This window comes from Watersipora subatra, chromosome 4 (genome assembly GCF_963576615.1).
Source record: "Watersipora subatra chromosome 4, tzWatSuba1.1, whole genome shotgun sequence".
In the NCBI taxonomy this organism is placed as follows: domain Eukaryota; kingdom Metazoa; phylum Bryozoa; class Gymnolaemata; order Cheilostomatida; family Watersiporidae; genus Watersipora; species Watersipora subatra.
The window spans coordinates 58,738,756-58,747,592 of record NC_088711.1 but is presented as its reverse complement, the minus strand read 5'-3'; positions in this window follow the sequence as shown (position 1 = coordinate 58,747,592).

The following is an 8,837-nucleotide window of genomic DNA, read 5'->3' as shown; positions in this document are numbered from 1 at the left end:
GTTTAGGCTTCATTTAAACTTACATGAATTTGATTTCTCATTATAAAAACAGGGATGAATGGCGGAAGTACAAATTTTACCACGCAGTCATGAACACCAACCGGATAATGCTGATAGCACTTGAAATATAATAAGTATTTATCGAAGGATCATTTATGAGGTCCATCCTTGGACGAGCAAATGTTATAAAAAGCTAACCTCGCAATGGTTAAGTTTTGACAGATTTGTTTTCATGCATCCAATGAGTTAGACAAAGAGTTTTTGAAACATAGAAATGGGATAGTTTACTAGAAGTTCTTCAAATGTATGAATTATCCTAGATCAGGCTCATTTTAAAATACCACATGTGAGCGAGAGAGGACAATTCTAAATGATATATTTCCAAAAAAGTGAACGTGCAATATTTTGTTTTGCGACTCTTGCTTAACAAAATATTATTTTGTTACTTTGTTTTCATACGCCTTCGCTAAGACCTGTCTCGTTAGGGTTCTTCTACTAATTCTCACCTATTAGTAGCAACAAGTTTCAATCAGTTTCTCAGGCTATCTCATCTGGCTGATAAATTTTCCTTACGGCGGCGCAAGCAATTAACGAGCCTCTATGTTATGAGACGATTACTTGCAGCTGTAACAATTCACTGTTTTTAAGTATGCAAGGAGTTTGCTGTTGCTTTTACACCCTAGAAGGTATGCATTACAGAAAATAGATAGAACTTTATTGTACAACTCAGGCTCCTCATATACCCAACAGTGATGTCACTTCCTTGATGCTAAACTAAAAGGAAAAATATTGTTATCACTACAAATTTAGAGTGAAAGATCAATTTTGGCTAGCAGCAGAAGTTCATGACAACAGCAATTTGGCAAATACTATGTATACTCTGTCACAGTGGTACGTCTAGTAGTGCTTTTGGTAAAGTTTGAGAAATATCACACCTTTCACATCCTTCATTAGGTTCTTGAATGTGTAATTTGGGTGATAAGAAAAGAACTGATTAAAAGTTTATCAGCCTGATTCTAAAGAAGGCAAAGAAGGAAATCATAGCTAAAAACAGCCTACTTTTAATCACAGAAGCAAATGCTAGCAATTATTTCTGCTTGCCTTTTACTTACTTCTTCCTCTCCTCAGCTGTTATAGATGACTGACATCGTATGTTACGTCCTTCTCTGTTTTCTGACTAGGTTGGAATTCCTTTCGATTCCCCACTGGTGATTTGGTCGACCCAAACGCCTACTCAATTAGTCAAATACAAGTAACTTATAGCGAGTGTGTCGATAGAAAGCAGTTAATCAATCGACTACAATGGAGCCGTTGACATGCCATACATAAGAAATCACCAACGCTTTAAAATATGACTCACCTTCTAGATTTGTTGATTGGTGGAATTGAGCTTTCAAAATATTCATCGACCCAATAGCAGCATAGGTCAAACGGTAATCTCCGCCTACATAACTAATATTGCGGGACGCAAGCTACGGGTCATCGAACCTAAGTAATGAGGCTCGGTATAACAACAATTCCAAATAGTCATGGAATATGCTGCAGGGATTTCGCACTAGCAGAATGACATACATGTATGTCTGTAAAGGCCATATAATGAACCACTTGATAAGTATTCCAGTAGTTCTTACGGAAAGATTATCAGGAATGTTTAATTAGCTAAAGAGAAAAACATATAGAAGGTTTTTACTTAACTTGGCAAGTAAATATATTAAAATAAATGAATGGAGGTAGCACTTGGCAGTTCTCTAAAGTAGGGACAGCAGAAAGTAGATTTTGAAGATGTTGAGTAAGAGAGCCTTTGGACCTAGACTGGCCATGCGGTTGTCATCAATGTAGAAACTCGTGAAACCATGCGTAGCTTAACCTAAAAAATAAGAACAAGACTAAGGGTTCAAGCTGATTTTGACTTGCATAAAAAGGTGATATATTTGCACAGTGGTCACTCTTTCTTCTAAATGACCAATCATTAGACTTGCTTTGATGACAACAGCTATTTAGATTGTAATTTCCACATTTCCAAGTAAAAACTTGCAGAAAAAAGGCTACCATAATTGTATATTTTACTTGCTACAATTAGTAACGTCATGTGATATAGATTCACTCGGCAGCGACAACGAGGTTTAACTTTCACCGCTTTTAGTGTTGTCTTGGCAGAAGGTTTGAAAATTTATTACTTAAAAGCATAAAATGGCTACTTTCGATGTAATAATGTTCGCAATAAAAAACGCATTGCACTTTAAATCAGTGGAAAATAGGCTTTTGTAGATTGATGTTGAAATATTTAAGCTCTGAGCTGAAATGTTACTTTACTGTCTAGAAGAGCAGAAATAGCCTATCAACTAGTTGCTTACAAAGTAAGACATGTAGAGGCTGTTAGTATTCCACAATTTACACCAACAGTATTTAAACAGCATGAAATTACGTTTTTTGTCCATCTTTGATGGCTCAAACCTGTTTATATAAGTCCGTGCTGGTTCCGCATAGATATATATAGCTCTAAACATCATACAGTAACATAAGTTCATATAGCTATAAACATCATTTAGTAACATAGGTTCATACAGCTATAAACATCATATAGTAACATAAGTTCATATAGCTATAAACATCATATAGTAACATAAGTTCATATAGCTATAAACATCATATAGTAACATAAGTTCATATAGCTATAAACATCATATAGTAACATAAGTTCATATAGCTATAAACATCATTTAGTAACATAAGTTCATATAGCTATAAACATCATCTAGTAACATAGGTTCATATAGCTATAAACATCATACAGTAACATAAGTTCATATAGCTATAAACATCATATAGTAACATAAGTTCATATAGCTATAAACATCATATAGTAACATAAGTTCATATAGCTATAAACATCATATAGTAACATAAGTTCATATAGCTATAAACATCATATAGTAACATAGGTTCATATAGCTATAAACATCATTTAGTAACATAAGTTCATATAGCTATAAACATCATCTAGTAACATAGGTTCATATAGCTATAAACATCATATAGTAACATAAGTTCATATAGCTATAAACATCATATAGTAACATAAGTTCATATAGCTATAAACATCATACAGTAACATAAGTTCATATAGCTATAAACATCATTTAGTAACATAAGTTCATATAGCTGTAAACATCATACAGTTACATAAGTTCATATAGCTATAAACATCATATAGTAACATAAGTTCATATAGCTGTAAACATCATACAGTAACATAAGTTCATATAGCTATAAACATCATATAGTAACATAAGTTCATATAGCTATAAACATCATTTAGTAACATAAGTTCATATAGCTATAAACATCATATAGTAACATAAGTTCATATAGCTATAAACATCATATAGTAACATAAGTTCATATAGCTATAAACATCATATAGCAACATAAGTTCATACAGCTATAAACATCATATAGTAACATAAGTTCATATAGCTATAAACATCATTTAGTAACATAAGTTCATACAGCTATAAACATCATATAGCAACATAAGTTCATATAGCTATAAACATCATATAGTTACATAAGTGCATATAGCTATAAGCATCATATAGTAACATAAGTTCATATAGCTATAAACATCATATAGTAACATAAGTTCATATAGCTATAAACATCATATAGTAACATAAGTTCATATAGCTATAAACATCATATAGTTACATAAGTGCATATAGCTATAAACATCATATAGTAACATAAGTTCATACAGCTGTAAACATCATATAGTTACATAAGTTCATATAGCTATAAACATCATATAGTTACATAAGTGCATATAGCTATAAGCATCATATAGTAACATAAGTTCATATAGCTATAAACATCATATAGTAACATAAGTTCATATAGCTATAAACATCATATAGTAACATAAGTTCATATAGCTATAAACATCATATAGTTACATAAGTGCATATAGCTATAAACATCATATAGTAACATAAGTTCATACAGCTATAAACATCATATAGTTACATAAGTGCATATAGCTATAAACATCATATAGTAACATAAGTTCATATAGCTATAAACATCATACAGTAACATAAGTTCATATAGCTATAAACATCATATAGTAACATAAGTTCATATAGCTATAAACATCATATAGTAACATAAGTTCATATAGCTATAAACATCATATAGTAACATAAGTTCATACAGCTATAAACATCATATAGCAACATAAGTTCATATAGCTATAAACATCATTTAGTAACATAAGTTCATACAGCTATAAACATCATTTAGTAACATAAGTTCATACAGCTATAAACATCATATAGCAACATAGGTTCATATAGCTATAAGCATCATATAGTAACATAAGTTCATATAGCTATAAACATCATTTAGTAACATAAGTTCATATAGCTATAAACATCATATAGTTACATAAGTGCATATAGCTATAAACATCATATAGTAACATAAGTTCATATAGCTATAAACATCATTTAGTAACATAAGTTCATACAGCTATAAACATCATATAGCAACATAAGTTCATATAGCTATAAGCATCATATAGTAACATAAGTTCATATAGCTATAAACATAATATAGTAACATAAGTTCATATAGCTATAAACATAATTTAGTAACATAGGTTAATATAGCTAAAAACATTTCATAGTTACATAAGTTCATATAGCTGCACACAGCTAAAGTCTCTATGATAAAATCAAATACTTACACACAGTCATAGCTTGAGTCTATTTGTAATAACTATAAATAATACACATAGAATAACAGAGTTACACGTACGTAATCATATAGATCAATAAACATATAGAGGGTGTTCATCAGACTCCCACAGGTTCATACAGTTGCACTGGCAAATGGTAAATAAGACAATGGTAAATAACATATGATTTAGAGACCAAGTATATAATCATCAAGGATAGCTTGTGACATTTACGGCGTACTGGTAGTTTGCTAATAAATGTAAACATTGCATCTATGTCTCTAAAAAGATTACGTTATTTGTGTTAATTTAGTAAGCATTATAAATAAACAAAATAAATATTATGTTATAGCTGTTTTATCAAACACAGTGACATCACCTAATACTACTGGTGTGTATTTACGTAGCAGATGAGAACATGATAACTGTGGTAACTCTAGGCCAGAGGTGGCCAGCTATCAGATACTTAGAGCCACAGCTTTCACTGGGTAACCACACAGAGCCACATCTTACACATATGTAAGGTACATACATAAGGTACTTACATAAGCTATATATACACATGTGTTTAGGCACATATGAACTACCCCAGTCTCTTCCCCTCACTCTCATCTACACACAAAGACCTCTGCTCTTCCAGATTTACCGTAAATGGCACACATCAACATAATATTGACAAAAAATGAGTCCCACAGAACTAAGACCAAAGATCAGCCATTTTCAAAAATTTATGAACATTCTCTCACAAATAAATGCGCAACACAATGTCCAGCTCATATCTACAAAGCAGAATCGGTAAAAAAACACACAAAGATCTTGGCTACCTTCCGAAACCTTCGAATATTTGGCCCTACCTGAGAAAAAAATGATTTGTATCAGGCTCACACCCATGGCATCCTGCTTAGCAGACGAAAACTCTAACCAATTATACTAATCATCCACCTTGTTGAACTGAAGAATAATTGGAGAACTAGTTATTCTCTCCCCTTTATGACCCAAATAGTAAACAGACAGACCGTCATCGGCCAATATATATGTATAAAACTCAGTGTGTTTTTTTTTAAACCCTGTGTTAAAGGTTTACTTGCAACAAAATTCCTATTACAGTTATTTCGTATCCAAAGTTTCACCATGTCTTACTCTATTGTCTTGTAAATGCAAAATATGTGGAAATGTGATTACAAGCTCTTAGAAGCTCAAAAACGAACAGTTAATCGCAGCCATCACGAGACCGCCATAGATTAGAATCCCTTTCCAAAATGGCTCAAATGAGGCGTAACGGAACAAGGTGGCTTCTGTTTACAATTTCATGCAATCTCAATCGTCGAAATATTTTCGCAAATATACTTCTTGCGTTCAATAAAACCATGTCTATTGTCCTTCCGCGTCTATTTCATCATCATTGTAATGCTGCCATTTTGAGAACTGATGTTTCAAAACCCACCGTAAAAATTCATTAAATTTTTAACCTTAGCTCGAATGAGTGCATATCATCCTCTGATAAACATGAGGAGCCTGTTGGTTACTTGTGATAGTCGAAAAATGCTGCAGAAATTATTCAAGCTGTTTGGGAGGAAGTATGTGTCACATGATCAGATTACGACTAGACGATTAGACCAAGCCGAAACAAAACTGTAAAGTAGCGAGCATCTATATTTGATACGGGCTTTTCGGTAAAACCCCGAAGTGTTTGTCATAAACTATTGCTACGAGACGTTTGATATTGAGCCTTTTATTGGCCTTTCAATTCACGTGAAAACATCACGTGTTAAAACAATAACCAAATTGATTGAGTAGTTTTAAGAGTAGTATGTTTTAAGAGTTTGTAATCACATTTTCACATATTTGGCACCTAAAACACAGCAGAGTAAGATGTGGCGAATCTTTTGATACCAAATAACCGTAATGTGAATTTTGTTGCAAGTCAACATTTAAGTTTTAGGAATTAAAATCTAACAATGAAAAATCCACCCTGCGATGGATTTGATCTCAGGACCCCAGATCTAAAGATAGTGAACTTTGTGACTAAGCTACATGGAATACTGGATTCATTGTACAAATAGTCATTACATTGGTTAAGATACTCATTCTTGAAGCGCTTGCTTGGGGCTATTAACTAGCGCTGTTGACCATCCTGCGTCACGATTGTTATGTTGGCCCAAAATGTGGGTATTGTTTTAGTAAAGATTTTAGTAAAGATCTAGCTTTTCAGGTAAGTTACTCAAATTTATAATGTAATTATGCCACGACTAAACATGAGCGAAGTGATTGGTTGGGAGATTTATTATAAATGCACATTTGCACACAACTCCCGAAAATTATTCATCAACAATGAGACGAACCCTTGCCTCAAAATTTCATCAACAAATTTAACCATCGTTTTGTAGAGTCGTTAAAGTATAATAACGATACAAAACACATACAAACTTATTTAAATATGTTACCAAGTCTTTGTAAACCGTCGGCATTATCTTAAAACTTACCCATCTGATCGGATTATACACAAATAGACAGATTTCTTTGGACGAAAAATGTTATTAAAACTTGTTAAGCCTCACTTTTATCAAAGTTAAGACCCGAAATTGAAACGCTGAGCGACAGAGACTAGAACGATTAAGTCGTGCGCATTTCACGAAAAAATAACGTGCACATTTCACCAGTCTATAGCATTGTCGAATTGCCGAAGGTTTCTGTGATTAACGTAGGAGGAGTACAGAAATCGTTTCATTTTTGCCGATTTCAAAGTAACTGACATTTTAGACACATTTGAGTACTTTGGTATTCTAACTTATGTCTAACGCAGTGTAAGTAAAGGAAACGGCGATGATATTTTTTTTAACTATTCTTATGAGATTAGTACGATATTTAATTATAATTATAAGTTTGGACATTCTTCTTGATACTTCTTGATATTGTTATCTATGACGTTTAGAAATGTAAACAAAATTGTGCATTGGTTTTCTATTATTACTGTATTACTATTACTAAGTTTGGGTATTCTTTTTGATACTTCTTGATATTGTTAGCTATGGTGTTTTTAAATGTAAACAAAATTGTGCATTAGTTTTAGAGATTGGTATTACTGTAATATTACTATATTACTATAATATAGTAATATTACTGTATTACTATTACATTGGTATTACTGTATTAATATATTAATAATATTGGTTATTCTAATAATATCAGTGCATTTTACTTCTAATATTGCATTTTTCCTATTGCAGGGGGAGAGATATAAACATATAATCTTTTCCTTTCATTATTGCTGTTTGTTGTATATAATAACACCCACACCCAGTACATTACAGCTACCATTGCAGTTATCCTATTGCACTTCAGTGCCATTTGACTGCTAATATTGCATTTCTCAACCATCAGTACCCTTTCTTTTTCCAATATCACTTTGGTCGTAGGCTGTATGACAGTGGAATTTTTAGTTTTATTATCTGTGCAACGTCAGGCATTTGACTAATGATCAAGTTGTGTTGGGAAGATGTGACCTTAGCAATGTCCAGGTGAGACACAATTTTGATATCTTTCTGTTAAAAGAGTCATGAATTTCAGTAAGTTAAAGCTGGCTACATCCATTTGGAGAAGTAAATTTTCATGTGAAGTTTTGTTTCTGCTCAAAGTTGAAAGAAGATGTGGAATATATCATCACATGTTCATACAAAACTCTCTCTGCATAGTTTATGAATTGAGCTTTATGAGGTGAGGTTTAGAATGGGATGCAAGTGATATACAAATGCAAAATATACAGTATGACATGTAGCAGTTAGCATTAGTTATGCTGAAGGTAGCATAACTCTAGTCACTAATTTAAATGCCACCATGACATAATCTCCCATATGTATTTACACTGCACTCCGATTGATAAGTCACACTATTTCTCAGCTCATCACACCGAAGACTTACATGTATATGAATACAAACCATCAGAAACAATAACAAATTACTGTGAGTTGTTACTCCTTTGCAATAAGATGCTGACACAAAAGATAATTTACATATTTCACTATTTGTAAGAATCTCTGGAGTTAGCTCCTCTCGATTTTAGCATATTAATATAGGAAAGGGTTTGTGGGAGTTTCATTTATTT